At 40.6% G+C, this 19670-nt stretch overlaps 1 long non-coding RNA gene across 1 annotated transcript in view; it reads right to left on the reverse strand.

Annotated features, from left to right (window-relative positions):
- LOC110363607 (uncharacterized) overlaps positions 1-19670 on the reverse strand; it is a 113803-nt gene that overhangs the window by 33012 nt on the left and 61121 nt on the right. Inside the window, exon 2 of the long non-coding RNA XR_010473960.1 lies at positions 2271-2426. This is a non-coding gene — a long non-coding RNA (uncharacterized LOC110363607). The remainder of the gene's footprint in view (positions 1-2270; positions 2427-19670) is intronic.

Consider the following 19670-nt stretch of genomic DNA (forward strand, 5'->3'; position numbering starts at 1 on the left):
CCATGGTAATGTAGTGATAACAGCAGGAGAATAACTCTCCTTATAATTGTGTGAGACATCCAGATATATTCCCCTGTCTCCCTGACTAATGTTTCCAACATGACTTGTTAGCTTCTGCAATGATCAAGCAGCTATTAAAGATAAAACTGTGTTAACCTTTTCAAAAATTAGAAGAGCATGACTGGAACTGGAACTACAATGGCTTCCTGGAGATTAGAGCAAAAGGGTGAAAGATCATCCTGCTGAGACATTAGTAATGTGTGTATTATTTATTTAGTATGTCTGAAATGCTTATGAAGGATGTGGCCCCACCCAGGTGCCGCCTCCTCACCGTGCAATTGCTCTAACTAATGCAGGTAGGTAAGCAGAAAGATCCTGGATCAGTTTTTATACAAGAGGTAAATTATCTTGTTTAGTTTCCCTCCCTCGCATATAGTCCATAGAAAAAGAACTCTTGAAACTCTAAAATCAGCCACATTTTTCTTAAAGTTGTGTTTAAATTGGACCCCAAACCATCTTAATCCAAAGGAACTTCAGAGAATCACAGAATCATAGAATGATTTGGGTTAGAAGGGACCTGAAACATCATCTAGTTCCAACCCCTGCCATGGGCAGGGACACCTACTAGCCCAGGTCACTCAAAACCCCGTCCAAGCGGCCTTGGACGCCTGCAGGGATGGGATGTCCACAGCTGCTCTGGGCAGCCTGTGCCAGGGCCTCACCACCCTCAAGGGGAAGAATTTCTTCTTGTATCTCATCTAAATTTCCCCTCTTTCAGTTTAAAACCATTACCCCTTGTCCTATCACTACATGCCCTTGTAACAAGTCCCACTCCAGCCTTCCTGTAGGTCCCCTTTGTTGGTATGAGGTTTGCCCAGAGCCTTCTCTTCTCCAGACAGAACAACCCCAACTCTGCCTGTCCCCACAGCAGAGGTGCTCCGGCCCTCTGATTGTGTTTATGGCCTTTTGAAAACCAATCCACCCATCAGTTTGTTCACATTTGTACCTTCAGCCACAGACCCATGAATTAGACAGTAAATAATAAGTAATATAGCTAGACACTCAACAATGACAATGGGGGTGTCATGTCATTCCATGAACTGACAAACTAGAGGTGCAGGATACTCAGAAACTGGCTTGTCTGATGTGGAAGGTAAGTACAAAAATCATCCTTGACATGTATAAGCTATAATAAAAGACAGGTCTTTGTTTACTGATAAGTATTATCTGTAGCTTGCAAGTGACAAACAGGCAATAAATCCAGATTAGAAATAAGAATGACTGACAGTCCAAAAAACCTACTAACTTAGTCTACAATGAAAACCTTTTTGGATTTGTTTTCTTAAATAAAGTTTTTACTGAAGTTATCAGAGCTGCTGATAGAATAAAGCTCATAATAAAAACAGATAACAGCGGTATGAAAATTGCAGGAATGCAATATACAGTCCCAGGCACATGGAATATTTATAAGTTTTGACATCTATTAAACTAGCATCTCAGTTGCATTTTTGAGATTTTTAATATCTGCAAGTAATTTATTGTCTTCCCACAAGGACTGGTAAAAAGATCATCTAAATGAGCATGTCCAAATTAACTGCTTCCCCCTCTCAAGTCAGGTTAGCAAACACTGTGAACCATCCCTTTTGGAAGCTGGGTCTGCTGACGGTTTTTGTAGAACAAAATGGAAAAAGTGAACTCTGTAAGAAAATACATGAAGGGCTAAGCTGCCCTGCATGAAAATGTTTCATAATGTAGGAGCTGCTGTTCTCCCAACAGAGCTAAAATATAGGCCATAAAAATTCAGGCAAGGGAGGAGCGGAGTAGGGAATGATGAAAAGTGTCTTATTTACAGGTAAAAGAGATTTTCCCCCCATCTTGGATGCTGGTGGTAATTTCCAATATCAGAAACTTGCCCCAGTGGACAGTTCAGCAATTGTTGACCTCCTCACCTTGATGCCTACCAGCAAAAAACAATCAGCCCCAGAAGTCATAGAAAACTTGGGCAGTCACTAAAGAAGGGGTGGATCTCACGGAGGCCCCTCCAGTGACCACGCAGCAAAGAATGAGCAGTGCAAGTAATTTCTCATCATTTCTCAGTTCATTCTTTTTAATTTATTAAGAGACTTTAACACATAATAATCCTAAACTGTTAAACGCATTTTGAGCTCTAGGCAAGAGTATAGTTTTCTTATAGCACCTCTTCTTACTTCAGCTGCTGTTCCCACACATAGTCATGAGATAAATAAATGCGCATCTGCCTTGTTACCCACCTTTCTCATCTTCTATTTCTTGCAAGACTTCAAAACTGCGGGACGAAATAGGCTCCTCTCATATCAGCATCAACAAGACAGCCAGGAATATTGTATTTTATGTACGCTATATGATACTGGAGCATCAGAGTTCCGCCTGCTCACTGAAGTATTTACCTATGAAAAGGCAACAGAGGATAACTATTAACATGGTATCAATGAGTTAATGTTTATTCTGAACTACACCAACACAGAACGATGCTGTTTGCCCAAAGGAGGACACATACTGGGTCATTCCCTTCCTTCATTCAGTTTATGTATCTGAGAGGGATGCACGAAACCTAATCAACACCCAGCCCATGCTCTAGATTTAATACCAGAAAGACATGGGAAGGTAAAGTTTGCTGGAAAAGGATTCTGAATCTAATAATAAAAAAAACACTTGACAGCAAAAAGAAGTTATCAGAGCATCTTTTCTCAGTAAGGCGCCTGGTTCCACCTCTAATGTGAGCGGAGCTGTGAGAAGTTGGTGCCATACCTGGGAAACTCTGACCATGTCTCAGCTGAGGGCTGAAATATTGCAGGCATAAAATTTCTATTAACTGGGACAAAAATGGAGTACTGTAATACTCGTATGTAAATTATTAGAGAACAAGTGGCCAATACTAAAGCTATCAACTAGAAAATTACTTCAGTACTGTAGCATATAATTTTTTTTGAACCATAAACTTTGTGAAGTCAGAGATATTAAGAAAAAAAATCTATAAATCCCTCTGGTAATAAGCACTGGAACTGAAATCCAGGCAAAATTAAATTCAAGAAGATTAATGTTCCTTTTTATATTTTGATGACAACTATAAACATAATGTAATTTTGTGAATTTACAGCTTTAAAATGCAAGCCGATACCCCACAATGGTGCAATTTAAGTAACAAAGCAAATAAGTACTTTTTATTCTAATATCCCCACAGATAAATTTCGCAGTAGTAATGAAATGGCCTTGAACTTCTTAACTGGCATTTGAAATAATAGAGAATCAAGTTATAGTTGAAGTCTTGTCTTATTTAAAACATATGTAGCAGCGCGTTGATGATATTTGCATATCATCAAGGTAGATGTCCCAGACGCTTAAATACAAAGTCTGAAGGGTTCTTCTCCAAGAAGATCTTGTAAAGTTCTCTGGCTTAAACCGCACATTTCTTTTCCTCAGTCCTCTGAGATATGAGCACTTTAGCGGCAATAACCTTGTTGTCTTTTGAAAAAATCTTTACATAACCTACACAGACTCTTGAGTTCACTGGAGGGTGGAAGAACATGGGAAAGCTGGTGGACCAGCTGTAAGCAATGTGATGTCCTGGAGCAAACTGGAGGGCTCCTCCACAGATATAAGAATATCTTGCATTATCTGATCTGTATACTGTGCACATCCCACCAACACCACATGCATAAACAAGAGGGAAAATTCCAGAAGAAGTGAGGGGAACAGCTAACATACCCAGGAGACAATTTTAAGAGAAGATGAAAAGGAGCTGCTTAGACACTTTACAGAACATAAACGGGAAGCCAAGTAGCAAGATACAACTAACGCTGTTTTCCTCGGTGCCGTACCTGTAGTCGCAGCACCCGGGTTCTTCACAGCAAGATTATGTCATACCCTTGTGTAGCAAAACCAAGAATTCTGTGCAAATAACAGAAAAGATGTCCCAGCAAGTTTTCACACTTAGAAATTATGCTAGGTTTTCCCTAGCAGAAATTTACTCTTCGGATTTCCTCTGCAGAGTGTTTGGGGAAAATGGACACCTTATCTCCACCGTGCCTCTAGTTCTTTTAGAAATTCTAATTATGCTTTAAAAAGGAACCTTAATGATTGGATCTCCCCATTCCTGAAGTCATAATTCTTCTGCTATTATTAAATAAAACACAAAAAAAGGATTGCCTAACTCTTTTCCGTATGTATGTGGCCTATCTGCAAAATGTAATTCCTAAAAGGACATTTTAAACCTATTTTCCTCACCAGTATTTTTTTCAGAAATCAGTTCTTGCAAAGCACAAATGTGCATAATAATCCACTCGGATGAATAAGCAGTCAAAACAATTAGGAGTGAACAATGTCATGCCGTTGCCATAGAAGTGACATAGTCATGTTGCAGACTAACAGGTTCCTTTAGGGGATTTCACAATTTAAGGTCCTATTTCCACTGAAATGACAGCAAAACCTCCATTAACTTCGCAGAAACAGGTCTGACCCTCTGCCAGCGGCAGCGCGGGTACGACAAGGAGAAGGGAGGAGACCAGGACACCGCGAGCTACCAAGGGCAGGGAGAAGAAAGAGCCTTGGCGCCCACCACTTGCTTTCAATTAAATCCATAGAGTCTTGCTGGCGAGAGCGGGATTTTGCCACATCTTGCAAAGAGAGATAATGGGTTGGAAGACACTTTGAATTGTGGCTCCAGCATCCCCAGCCCCCTAGGGCTTGCCTCAAGCACAGGGATCAGCCAGGGGATGATGTAGAAGACTTGGGCCTCACCCAAAAGCACTGAGTCTCAGCTCTGCTGGGGCTTGTTCATGCCTGAGCTGGTTGCCCTTTGCTTTGGCAACTGCATCCCAGACAGCTCCAGGGCTCGCTCACCGCCACACTGGTTTCCAAATTATTGAATATACCGTTCGTCCTATCAAGAAGAAACACAGGCAGTGCCCACCACTGACATCCCTGCAAAAATATTTTTACATGCAGAATTATCACAGCTGTTAAATATTAAGTAACCCGCGGGAATTTTAACGTATTATACTTGAAGGGAATATGTAAGATAATACTAAAAAGGTGAAAAGAATTGCAATAGCTGTTCATCTGAAAGGGTACAGCAATTTCAACTTCTATGTAAGAACCCGTAAAATTTATACGGAAGAAATTAAATGTATAAAATGATTTATAGGTGGATATAAAAGGCTTGCATTTTTTTTAGTTTCATACATCTTCATGAAAACAGTTATAAATCTCTGTAACTTAAATTGTTTATCCAAGTTCTACAGCAACAGCATAAACAGAGCAAGTAATTATCTGTAATAAACTTTTTCTTTAGTATTGTGCCATTCACCCTTTAGTAAAAGTCCGTATCATAATTTATCTTGTGCTGTATTAGAAAAATCAGAGTTTATTTGCTACACTCACATTTTTTTTTGCAGTTGTGCAGAAACTGTCATCTTCCTATTAGGGTGATTCAGTCATCAGGTATTAATAAAATAATAATGCAATATAATCTGTATTTCTGCAAGAATGTGTATAAATATATATATATACACGTAATGATGTTTTCTCCCTCATACAGCACAAAATCTTCAAAAGTCTAAACAACCCCCTTTGTAAGTGTACTTCTCAGAGTAGTACAAAATTCAGTCTTCATTATAGCTAGTGCTGACATTCTAAATCGTAATTTGAGCAGTGTTTCCTGGGGTTCAGGCATTGACTTTTACACACAAGAGCCTGATTTGTTTTTGTGGCAGCCACGTAAAAAATGTTCAATTTGAACTGGTGTCAGCTATGTTGAAGAAAAGCTCCACAATGGTGGAACATGTTGGATTTTTTTTTCAGAAAAACAATTTTAGCCCACAGTCTACATCCTCAAATATCAGTAAAGCATCATCATTCGCTTGGAGTAATGCTTAGAATGGGAAATCAGGGCTCTGTGAAGCACAAAACTAAACTCAGAGATGATCCAGGAGCAGAATGAGATCAACGCTTACCTGGTTTGGAGAGCAAAACCACTCATTAATTGCGATAGTTGCAGAGCATATTATGGTTTAAAAAAAGCCCTCAAAGCCTGCTTTGAATAAAGAGAAAAACAAGCCACAGAAAATAAGGCTGATCTCAATGTACAAAGAGTTGTACTTAGGCTGTATGACGGTTTCAGAAGGGAGGACACTTGTAAGTGGGATGGAGAAGTGCCAGCTCTGTGGGTCAAGCTGTGAGGTGTGCAACCCTGGTTTCCACCCAAGGACATGACAGTCAAAAATACCATTTCAGTTCAGCCTAACGCTCTCTTGGCATATTAACACATGCAGTGGCTTTTCTATGCAGTGCTTGCTCGCTGTCATATTCCACAGCCTGAACCGCGTGTGTTAAACTTCATGCAAATTGCTCGGATTTTGAGGCTGTGGTGCCGAGTTCCGCCTTGGGTAACCGCAGCTTTGAGTCGGCTGCTTCATGGACACACACCAAGTCACTGCTGGTGTGGATGGTATCAGAGACATACCCTGGAGTCTGCAGACTCCAAAAGGCAGCTGGTAAATGAGGTTGTCTGATAGTGTTATCAGGAGCTGTAGACAGCTTTTAATCTCCATGGGCCTCCAGCAGCTCAGACGTACACATCCTGACTGCAGCCCACACGATGCTTCACCTTAGCATGAAATCAATGTCAGCTCCTGACATGAAGATGTTGGCATAACCCATGGCACAAATTCGTATGTCTAACACCCTGTGTGTCGGATAAATCAGAACAAACCACACATGTATTCGGTGTACTGTTCTGCTTTGCAAACAGGGAAATCAAGATTATAGATTATATATATATATATATAAACTCACTGGTTGCAATTTGTATGTTTAGGCAACCTAAGCTGCAGAGACTGGATGAATCTGAGTTTATTAGCAGCTGAACCCCAGAGAGCAGTTGGTTACACTCAGTGCTGTCATTCTTGTGCTTCATCCAAGCCCCAGGCTGGGGAACCTGCCTTGCAGGGGCCTAATTCTCCCAGGAGCCCTGGGCTCTTCCCTTTACCTTCATTATCTGTGGCACAAGAACCCGTCTGTCACCATCCCAGTTTGTATTGCAAATGAAAAAACCACAACATAAAATGTCTCTACTTGATACTAAAAGAAAGAGCAGTCTCTTCTATTTAAAAGAACCTATTGGTTCCCTGTGCTCATTTCTGCCTTCTACCCATGCCAAGAAAACTCAGAGCAGTGGCAACTTTCCATCATGTTTCTTGAAAACACAAGAATCAGGTGGTCACTCAGAACAATTCACTTTTATTATTCTAGAAAAAAAAAAAAAGTACATAATTTTTATTGCAAGTATCTTCCACGCCTACTTGCCTTTAGATTTAATCTTTCAAGTCCTACTGTTAGCAGCAAGGGTCAGAATCAAATAGCAAGCTTATCTCTTTAAAAGAAAACTACCTCTGTCTTGAGCAGCTTCTGTGAATTCCTGGGATTAACAGTATTTTGCTAAACCCTATCTACAAACAGTGATATAATTCCACTGAGCTTGGGATGGCTGCACAGGTGGAAGCTTCTTACCCTGGTACCCTCTGTTTCATCACCTAACCCATCTTAAAATCTAGCTGAAACTCCGGAGCAGGTTAAGTTGGGTAACCTTGGTGGTTTCTATCCCCAACTGGGGCTTCCTGGAGCCATTGCCCCTTTGTAGGATTCAGTTGAATTACCAATAGCTATTGAATGACTAATGTTTTTTGTCAAATGCATTACGTTATTCCAATATCAGACGGCCCTGAAGGTAAATGACCTGAATTCTTCCCTGAAGGAATGTATTTGCCCTGACTGATTGGGTGATGGCTCTCTCATACAAGGCAGTTAAATTTCAATTACATAAATCCCACCCTGAGTCTTGGTACAAAACAAGCAAAACTTATAGGGGTAAAAAAGAGTGAACAGTCCTACTAGAAGACAGCAATGCTGTATGAATCACAATTCCTACTTCTCCAGTAGTGGAATATTTCCTCCAAACAGAAACTCTGATCTCTCAAAACTGATCCTCACAGGGGTCCCAGGAAAATACCTTCAAAAGACAAGCTGGGAACAAAAAGCTTAGAAGGTAACCAATTAATATAAATCTGTAAAAGCTCTGGTTTTACAGTACATTGCAATCTTCCTCTCAATTCACTCTACAACCCTGAGAACCTTCTTACTGCTCCCAAACGAAGATGTCAGTCCCTGTCTCCTGCTGACAGCCCTTGCTGTGCTGAGGTGCCAGCTCCCTCCGCTGCCACAGCGATTAACACAATTAGACTGAATTAAGAGCTGTTGGGTCTGACCTGCATTAGGTTGAATTTTGCTCTTCTTGTCAGACTGACAAAGGGACTCTGGCTTGAAAGCCTCTCTGTTTTCTAATTATATTACTTGGTTTAATAAGGGATATTACCTTTCCTTACAAATGTTATTTCTTTTCATGTTAGGTAATGCATTCACTCAGAGAAACATTGTCAGTATTTCATTAACTCAATTGCCCCAGACTAAGTAAAGAGCATGTGGAAAAATGTCACTTTGGATATCGCTTTCCCCTCTCTCCTTCTTCCTTGGCTAAGTTACGTCCCTGCATTGCTGCCAGGGAATATTATAATATCAGAGATAGTGTGCAACCAGCTTGACCTGCCTTCCAGTTCATTTGCCAGGCCTGGCACTCCCTTGAGGCACCTTAATCCAGCTCTGAAGACATGAGTTACATGCAGGAGTTGGTGAGATCTCCCCAACACTGGTTCATTCCACCGTCCCCTCCTGTAGCAGCGCTTGTAAAGCATCTCGGTGAGACGCAGGCTTTCACCGCTTCCATCAAAGCATCCTCCCACCAGCACAGAGGGATCTCCTTGACATAAAAAAGCACAAGCTCTTTTTGCTCCACTCCTCAGTCTATTCCGCACTTCCAGGCAGGGAAAGTCCTGCCGTTTCACGGCATATTCTCTGTATATAAAGTATATGTACATTAAACTGTCTCTGTGACCATGTTTGACTTCCACTCCACAAATAAATGAGAGTAGATTGCTCCTTTCCCCCAGGAACCTCTGTCTGCTGAAAAATGAGGATCACTGGGATATGCAGATGAAACGGCTCCTTCTCTCCAGCCAGATCTGAAAGCAGAGAGCTCCTCACCCTCCGAGTTTCAGACCAAGGGGCTTTGACACACACAGAGCAAATGGGAAGATCCACGATTAGGTAACTTCCGAACTTCAGAAACATTTTCATTTCAAACTCTGACTTCCTGCCATGCACATATTCTTCTGAAACCAGACTCGGAGGCAATTTATTAACAACTCCAGAGGAGTCCTATCTGCAGAATCTGTTTTTCAGCTTTTGACAGCGGAGCAGGGCTAATGTTACTGTTTCAGAGTGCCGTCACTAGAGTAATGTTTATTCCGTATATTCAATGAAGGAGTGTCCTTTGAAGGTGCAAATGAAATAGCTTATCTAAGGTAAAAAGCTAAAAAAACCCAACTTAATATTTTAGATCATGGGAGGAAATAAAGACTAGCCTATGTTCTCCAAAGACAATTTTAAACCACAAACTATCAGAAGTTCTAAGCCGCATTTCTTTTTAACTCAAGAAAATAATTTAATAGAATGCATTGCATTTCATCAGCAAAAAAAAACCAAAACCCTGAGTTAAACACTTCCAGCATTTTAATTTTTTAAAATAAAAAGCCCAGTGAAGACACTTTTTCAGCCTTGAAATCTAATAAAAACGCCCACATTCAGACCCAAGCTCTGAAATGAGGGGTTTTAAAAAATACCTGAAATACTCTAAGTATCATATAAGGAAAACGTAGAGTTGTTCAGGGAAGGAATAAAGGGAATTTTGATCACATTAGAGATTTAAAATGAATGTGAAATCATGGAAGTCTTAACATTGTTCTTGAACTTACCCAGAACAGAGGTCTTCCTTGGATGAATGTTACATGAAGGGCGGAAGAAGGAGTTTGACTAAAGTAGGACTGACGTGCATGATGAATTACAGTTCATTAATCCAATTAATGAGTAATTCCAGAAGCTTTAATCCCAGATAAAGCTCTTTATTATAGCTCTGTTGGCTAGTGCTGCACTAAGAGCCCGTCAGAAAATCCATTGTAAACCTTTATTATATAAAGCCTGCCACACACTGCCATAGCTTTTTTGGTAACATTTTGTCAAAAAAAAATCATGTGAAAAACAGGAAGGAGTGGTCCCTACCCTTATTTGACTGAATTCATACGGCAAAAGAATTCAAGGTACATTTAAAAGGACACAGGCCAGCTGAATGTAACTTCAAGTATTTATAAGCATTCTTAGTTTAGAAGGCAAATATATGTTCCATCTGCATGCATGACTTCTTCATGCACATCCTATTGACTGATGGCAGCCAATAAAGTATACCTAGCTGGTTTTGGAAATAATCTCTGTTCCATTTTTATTCAATTTAGTTTTTGGTAGCACTACCTACAAGCGTGATGCCTTCTGAACACAATCACAACCCCTCCTCTGCAAAACTCACAGGCAAAGAGGGATAAAGTGAGAGAATGAGTTTACATACTGGTTACAGACAGCACAGCAGAATAGAGTGTGTAAGAGGGAGTTAAATGTGAGACAAGCATCTGAACTTCTACGGTGTGCCTAAGAAGAGCAAACCACGAAATACAAGCTATATAGCAGAAAGGACAGCATTTCAGGACATCTCAGAAAACCAGGTGGACTCCCCTCTCAAGAAACCAGTTCAAATACCCATCTGACTGGTCCCCACCCAATATCCCTTTCCTGGCACCCCCTTTTCTCCCAACAGCTGGGCAGCTCAAATATTTGGGATGGGACAAACAAGAGCTGGACCTTCACCAAGACCCTTCTGAAAACTTGGAAAGTTGGCAGCTCTGAGTACTGTGCTGTGATTTCAATTTGGTGAGTACTTGCCTGCTCAACACTACAACCATAAATTCATCTATTTTAATAACAGAGAAAACTTGCAGTGCCATGAGAGCCTGTGCAATGCACTGAAATGCTGCTCTTAACTTTTTTGAACAGCTACGTCAAATCATCTTCCGCAATCTCAGTTAGTAAAAGCCGTATTACCAAGACGACAAGATCCTGCCATGATGACTATTTAAGTAAAAGTGCATCCTTTCTGATGTTGCCAAAGTGCCTGTTGTGGAAGGATGACAGTTCACACCCAATTACACATTGTGATGGATTCATATTTCTTGATCAATGACTTTGAAGCCTCTGGAACAACACTGCAAAATGACCCTTCATTTTAAAGACCAGATAAGATGATTAGTGACACACAGAAAAAAACCCCAAAGTATGTGCATATCAGAATTATTTTTAACCAGTCTCTGCCTGCAGCAGTGCTCCTGAACTGGAAGAAACTTCAAATCACTCCAGCACAGAGAAAGTTCTGTGATGGAAACAAGCAACTGCATTGACTATTGGAGGAGGAACACAATTGTCTCAAAATGACTTCCATTTAGCAAGAGCAACATCACAATTTGAAATCAAAGGCTAAATACCTGTGCGCCTGCTGACAGAACTTCAGATTTCTGAAGCTTGAAAAGACAATGGAAAGCATGAACTTTGATGAAGACTTGGTGTACTTCAGCGTGGCAAGGCTTATTATTGCAGCTGACAGGTTTTTACCTACCTGTTTGAATCAGGGTCACAAAAAAGTGTGGCAATTAAAATGGTCTTTTATACTACTAGAACTATAAAAGCCTCTTGGTTAGACCCCTAAAAGTTTCTCTTACATCATCCAAAGGAAATGTTATATCCTTCAGAAAACTAAACAGACTGTAGAATGGAAACGGACTTGAACCACATGTCTTGGTCTTGTTGTGTAAATGTAATCATGACTGTACCATGTCTATCCAGAAGAAACAGCACTTGAATCAATATTTGATGAATGAGAACAATAATTCCTATATTTGTTTTAATAACAACCATGGCTGTGAGTGTTCAGAAGCACCAGCCAGGTCATGTTGAAGATTGTTCAGCAAATTAGAAAACAAATTACAATGGAAGTTGCGATGAACTTCAGGGCCACTCGCTCCAGCGCTGGCTGCAAACCACTGCTCATGGGGTTCACACCAGATCCTCAGCGCATTTACAAACAATCGGTTCAACTCTCAAACGCCACATCTGCCAGGTAATTTGGTTAAGCAAAACCCATAGGTTGGGCTGTGCATTGGGGCACCGGTGCTGGCTCAATCTGTTTGGAAAAGAAGCAGGGAGATGATGCGCCCAGCTCTGCAAAGCCACCAGAAGACCAGATGCTCCCTGGGAGCATTTCTGTGGGGTAGGAGCTACAAATTTGCAGTGGTGAATTTGCTGCGTCCCACCTTTTGCCCTCTTTCTGGGGGTACATGGGACACTTCTGCCGCTATCTAGGCTTTCTCACCCACAGCTCGTGTCCTCCTGGCGTAGCAGTAGCGTTTTCAGGGACACAGGAGGAATCACAAAATACATGGCAAGCCAGAGGAACTGCAAGACTTTGACCTTGAGCAACACAAGAGCCGTGGCACTGAACAGCTCATACCTCGAGAGGCAGCCAGGAAGCGAGAGCCGGTAAGTGTGTGCGCTTAGAGGGGGACAAATCGAAGAGAAGGTGAAACACCAAAACCGATAAAAGCACAAGATTAAGACAGAAATGGGAAGAAGAAAAGTCACCCCAAACGACCAGGCTCTTTAATGTGGGGTAACAGAATCATGCTATAGCCTTCCAACAGCTTTTAACGCTGAATAGGTGTTTCTTTTTCTTCTCTTGCGCTTTTGAAAATTCAATGGTAAAAGTTGTAAACAGTTAATCTGAAAGCACCAAAAAAAATCCACTCTGTTCAGACCTTTTGATACATTACTGCTTGTAAACTTCCTTAAAAATGTCTTTTGTAACTAAGAAACTTGCCACATGTGCACTGATTTGTAAATGGGAAATTAAAGATAAGAACACCTGAATAAAGTAAGGCCAGTTGATATCTGCAGTCAAAGCGCTTTGCAAGTATCAGTCAATTACCTCAACACGCTTTCCTACTGTCCCCAGTCTGGCTGAAAAATGCAAGCTCACAACCTCCCTGCAAGATGGGTGTTATTAACCCATTTTTCATAGCTGGAACCAGAGACACAGGAGAGGTGGGTGGCTCACCCCGGGTCACAGGGGTTCTAGTGGCAGTGCTGCAAACAGACCTTTGGTCTGCATTATAAGACAAGATACAGGGCAGTTCATTTCAACAGATGTTTCCATGATAGAATTTTACAAGCCTCCATCACATGGATTAATTGAAATTTCAATGTCTCCAGTCACAAAAAGCCTCTCGCTATGTGCATAACTCATTTTTCTTCTTATGCTAATTATAATTAAAGAGTATTTCTCTATGAAATCGTACGTTTAGCTGAGTGTTTTCCCCCATCACTGACTCTCCAGTGTCTCAAGATGAGAATCTCTGTTCTCGTAACTAATCTACCATTTTTTCAGGCAAGATTAAGATGAGCAGAGAGAGGACAGAGGTATGGTCTGATGGTATTTATCAGTATCAGTTGTCAGTTTATGAAGCATTATGAGATGCATGTGTTCAGCATTCACTGTCTGCGTTGCTGGCAGACCGTATGATTCCTTTTTATTGCCTTTTGGCTTTTTCCCTTAAAAACAAACAAACAATCTACTGTTCCCTGGAGAAGGTCAGGTAGTGTTTTTTACATCCAATAACAAGCCAAAAAGGAATCCATTTTGAGACACTCATTTTTACTCTGATGCTGATCATAACAACTGTACTTCTCTTCTATGAGCAGTCACTCAGCCTGCTGTTGCTACTAAAGCATTATATGTTATTTGCTATGTATAGTTAAATCATATTTTATGGTTTTTTTTCGTTATGACAGTTTACTTTGTGCCCAGGCAAAACTATTTTGGAGCCACAGAAAGACTGATGGTGTTGCATTCACCATCAGAGGGAACTACACACTTATTTCTCCCCATCTAAGCAGGGAACAGCATCCAAGGAATATTTGGATCCCCCACCCAATTCCCAGGCAAGTCTCTGCTGAAGACACTTCTAATGAGGGCTTTCAAACAGTTAACTAAAATTGATTTAGATTTTTCAGTTGTTAAGGCAGTTTCTAATATATGGCACATCTTTTTTTTTCTTGAATGCCATGGTGATGTGAGTTTCCTGTTAAAGACTAAGGATGGAATAATTAAAAATGGCTAAGGGACCTTGAAAGTCGTGTCTTTCTGAGAGTCAATAGGGGCTGTGCACATTAATTAGTGTTTTTCAAATTCTGCTCTTAATATTTACCAAAGCAGAAAAGCTTTCCCTCAGTCAATCAAGGGCAGGAGTGGTGAGCCCGTAACTGCTGACATAGTTGCCTTTAGCATGCTTTTCTTTATACATTATTTAATTAACAATATATTAAATGCATTTTTGCAAAAGATCAGTTGAAAATAACGTGTTGATTACAGCTTCATTTGAAAACATGCCTATGAAAACCAGATTTGATTGCTAGCATTATAGGGTAGCTACTTCTTATCAATATGAAATATGAGATAGAGGACACAAAAATATGATTCATTAGAAGGGACAAAGATTTGAAGATTGCAAATGCAACTAGTTAAATTCTAATGAACATGCTCATAACCAAATCCTGTTTTAGTATGACTTTAAAAAACAATACATGTTTTCATTGTACTTAGTAAAGAAGCCCTACGAATAGTATTTATTCACTCCTTGTGAGAAGAGTGAAATGTCTGGCGCATACCAACACAGAGGAAGGAGAAAAATTTAACAGTAGGATCTATCTTGTTACTAAATTATTTCAGAAGTCTCAAAGTCAGGAACACTGGACACCAGAGGAGACAAGACACTAAGGAAACAAAAGGCAAAACAGTATTGTGGTAACAGAAAAGTGAACAGGATTAATGTTTTCCACTCTCTTTAGTGTTTTTATACGAGGCCGGCAAGTTAATGTAATCAAACTACAGAGAAAATCTCTTGATCTTTTGCTGTTACATTTTACCTACCTGCCATGGGTCTTTCAATATTATTTTGTTAGAGTAAATGATGTCCTGACTAGACTTTTATGAATGATAAAGTAAATCATTTTAAATAAGTAACTTTAATATATTTGTTCTTTACCTAGACGAAGGTCAATCACACTGTATTTTTTGACTCTGAAGATAAATAACCTTGTCAGGGGATGTCTAATTGCCAACAAATACCATATGTGCTCACCGAGTTTGAAATATGCACCTGTTTCCACAAAGGTAACTCAAGCCCAGAGTCAAGTCTCCACTCACAGCCACTTTTCGACTCTCTGGTAGAATTTGCCTGCCTGGCTCTTCTACGGGCTTGAATTACTGCTTGGATTAAATGAACTGATTCAGTTTCAACAGATGAAATAGAAATTCCAGCTGTGAAGGACTTCTGAAAGGTAACCGACCATTTTCTGACGCAGCAGACTCCGAGTGCTCAGATGCTCTCCCCGTACGGGGCAATGAGCTTTCACGAGCCACTGAATGAGCTCCAGTAGAGGCTGAGCAAAGGACACAATTTTGCTTCCATCATACTGAAGATGTTGAGTAGAACATGCTGAATGGCAGATGGTCCATAACCAGATTAGTGTGTGGCAATGCCTACAAGGGCTAGGAATGCATCCAGGACAGATATAACTTGTTTATAGATGTACTTCAGCTTGGGACACTGCTTTCTGCTGTTTCACTTGATCAGCACTGATTTTCAACATGTCATCATCAGCAATCCAAGCTGAAGTGTAACAGGTAACATTGTGCAAGTGAAGTATATTCAGTAAATATTTTAAAGCACTAATCACAGAGTGGTTGGGGTTGGAAGGACCTCTGGAGATCATCCAGTCCAACCCACCTGCTAAAGCAGGTTCACCAGAGCAGATCACACAGGAAGGTGTCCAGGTGGGTTTGAATGTCTCCAGAGAAGGAGACTCCACAGCCTCTCTGGGCAGCCTGTTCCAGGCTCTGGCACCTCACAGGAAAGAAGTTTCTCCTCATATTCAGATGAAATATTTTATCTTATATCACTAAGATTATTTTAAATTAAATATTCTTCTACATAGCAAGAGTTCCAGCACAAAGCTGGTCCAAAGGCCACTTACATGCAAATGGCATTTCCTCATCTCATTATGTAAGGCAGCTAATAGATTCTGAAGATTTTAAATGGGCAACAGTCAAGTTGTGATCTTGCTTAACTTTATGGGTAGAAGGCACAGTTACACTGGAACTGCACGAAAACAAGGCTGTAAATTCAAGTACATACATTTGGTCACCCTTTCATGTGCATAAATTTACTTTAATCTTGACAGTTCTTAACAGTATTAAGTTAAGGATCACCAGCTTGTATGGGGGCTGGTTCTCAAAATGCCATCAGGGAATAAAGATACAAATCTTTGCTTTAGATTGCAGTATAATACCAGGGCACCGCTTTCCCACTACAGTAGGAGTATTTAAGCCATTCCTTGTAATTACTTTTTCTCTGGTGTTACGCACATGCACATGGTATTACTGGTATCTTCATACATTATTTCAGTTATCGCCAGTCACTCTGACATATTTATTTGTTGCACTTGATGTTTAAAACAAGTATTTACATAATTATGAATGGAGTAGCAACATACAGACTACATGTAGACTGAAAATGAAATAATATTTATCTGATAAAGGCAGATCTCAGTGCTAATATTATCCCACTGCTGCATTTGTGACAACTGAAAGAGTTTTACTGAAAAGGAAAAACAAAACCACTCTCAAGCTGCTACTCTTGCACCGGCAGCAGCTCACCAACAGTTACTTGAGACAGAAAAGTTTATTAGAAGTCAACTATCATCTTACATTGAAAATATCTTTTATAGTATCCACAATCCTTTTTATAAACATGTTCCACCATCTCCCTTTTACAACAGTTGCAGATTTTGGATGAAAGGCAATTAGAGAGGAGGTAGGACGAAGACCTGGATCCAGACTTGAACAACTGGAAGAGTTCATGGGCAAATGTGAATTGAACAGAACTGCTGAGGATTCCCCCATCCCCAAGACAGCCTCTTAAAAAGGTTAATGAGACACCTACAATCCAGCTGCTGCCCACGCTCAGAGATGATTCCATCAAAGCTAAACTGGTTTTGCACTACCGAGCAGGTAAGACCAGTGCAGCCTAGATATGCTGGTTGAAGGAATATCTGAAGGTTATCTACTCCAGCCTGCGTGAAGCAGGATGATCATCAAGAACACATCAGGTCAGCCAGGGCCGAGTAAGATGGCTGGACATGAGAATGAAGAGAAATGTATTTCCAAGGGCTCCTCAGCCTGCTCAGAGGTGGTACACAGAGCTTGGCTCTGGAGGATATCAGCCACATTAACGCAAGAACACGCACAAAGTGCCCAAAGGGCTCCGCTTTCGCCAAGGAAATGCGAAGAAATCATTTTAGTCCCCACTTCAGGCTGAAAACACTTACACGTCCCAGTTGGGATCTCTCAGCAGAGCCTTAATGACCTGACCAGCACATTAGCTGTGGTCTAACGCAAATGACTCTATCCCCTCCTGGGGAGACTGTGCAGTCAACACCGGATTAATGAGAGCTACCATACAGGAGAGAAAAACCCCAGGCTTCCAAGCCTATTCCACTCCTGTGTGCAAGACCTCAGTGTTACAGAAGACAGCTTAAGCCCCTTCCAGTGAGCTAACTACAGCCTTTATGTAAATCCTGCATTTTGCCCACTAACCAGCTACATTAAAACTTTAAAAAATGTAACGAGAAGGTGTTAGATTAATTAGCAATTGCATATGGACTGCACTTTTATTAGCTGTACATCTTAGTCACAAGAAGATCTCTAGTGTATAACGCACAGCCAAAACCTGAAAGCATACATTTATACATGTTTATATTGTACTGTGTATATACAGAATCACTGTTTGCATGTACCACATGCATTACAGCACTGAACAGAACTGCTATTACAAAATTCTGGTTTTGTAATTTACTTTTCTAGAAAATACTGCTATAAGCGATGTCCAGTTTTCACTCTGACTCTTTGCTACCTCTGATTCTCCAGTTGTCTTAAGAAGGTCAAGTGACTGGTCCAAAATGACACAGCCACTCAGAGGCTCAGCTGGTGACCAGGGCTTGCTTCATCCCTTTATACCACACATCTCCTTCCACCACACAGCCTCCCACAGGGCAATGACAGAAGATGACAGGGAGACTGGCAGTTATTTTTTTATATTAAAGCTTTATAATGTAGTATGTCTTGTATTCTAGTCTTAATTTAGAAACTTTCTAGCCTGAGGCTGCCACACAGACTTAAGAGAGGAAATAACGCAGAAGTATTTGAAGTAAAGTTCCCAACCCTTTGTCACAGTGCTGGTTTCGGCTTGGGTATAGTTAATTTTCTTTCTAGTAGCGGGTAGAGTGCTGGGTTTTGGATGTAGTACCAGAAGAATGTTCCTAACACACTGATGTTTTGGTTTTTGCCAAGCAATGTTTATACCAACTCAAGGACTTTTCAGCCAGGAGGCTGCAGGTGCACAAGAAGCTGGGAGATGGCAAAGCCAGGACAGCTGACCCATAATGGCCAAAGGTATATTCCATACCATGTGATGTCATGCTCAGTATATAATCTGGCATTGGCCGGGGGGCAAATGCTGCTGCTTGGGAACCACAGGCTATTGATGTCAAAGGCAGCGAGCAGTTACATTATGGATCACTTGTTTTGTATATTCCATTATTATTTTCTCTTCCTTTGTTGTTCTATTAAACTGTTTTTATCTCAATCCTTGAGGTTGGTTTTTTTTCCTTCCCCTGTTTTGATTCACTCCCCCATCCTACTTGGAGGGGAGGAGATGAGCAAGCGGCTGCGTGGTCCTAGTTGCCAGCTGCGGTTTAACCATGATAATCATGCCCTACTTGTTACAGATGTATTCGTTTTGTAGTCTTCCTGGTCTGAATTTTTAAAACTGAGTTATTGAGTTGGATGAAGCACTGCTGAAGGGGCTTTGAAAGCATACTGACAAAAAGATGTAGGGTTGGAGTCTGTTTCCACAAAATCAGCAATAAAATCCTCACTGACTTCACTAAGTGCAGGAATAACCCACTGCAGCAGCACACTGCCCACTGCCATGACCCTTCTTCAGTGGGTTTGAAAGCCATTTTTTGAGGATGACAACTCTATCCTGGTTTTGCCATCAAACTAAGGTCAGAGCCAATGGAGGTTAGAAGATCTGACACTGAGAACATCTAAATTTTTTGTAGGCTCATCACATTTTTCAAGTGCAAACACTGGGGCACTTTAAAAGTGAATTGCATATAAGCAGTTTCAATAAATTAAGACCTGTAGCTTATTGGTATCTTGGTATTTTTTAATGTAATTAATAGCATATCAAATGGATCACTCTTTCTAAGACAGGTGAATTATCAGAAAGAAGGTTGTTATCTACTACGAACCCTTTTTCTGTAACATGCTAGGTTTTCTGAAGGTCAACCACGCAGTGATGTGACTGTTGCAAATATACATATTTCTACAATGTACTGTTATTATAAGGATTGTATAAACAGTCAGTCTTTGGCTTTAAGTTTTGAAAAAAGTATTGTGTGTCCCCTGCACTGATACAGCAACTGTTCTATGTGGGAAACCAAAGAAGTAGGGATTTTTTTGTCCA

The sequence above is a fragment of the Columba livia genome, chromosome 7 (assembly GCF_036013475.1).
Source record: "Columba livia isolate bColLiv1 breed racing homer chromosome 7, bColLiv1.pat.W.v2, whole genome shotgun sequence".
Taxonomy (NCBI): domain Eukaryota; kingdom Metazoa; phylum Chordata; class Aves; order Columbiformes; family Columbidae; genus Columba; species Columba livia.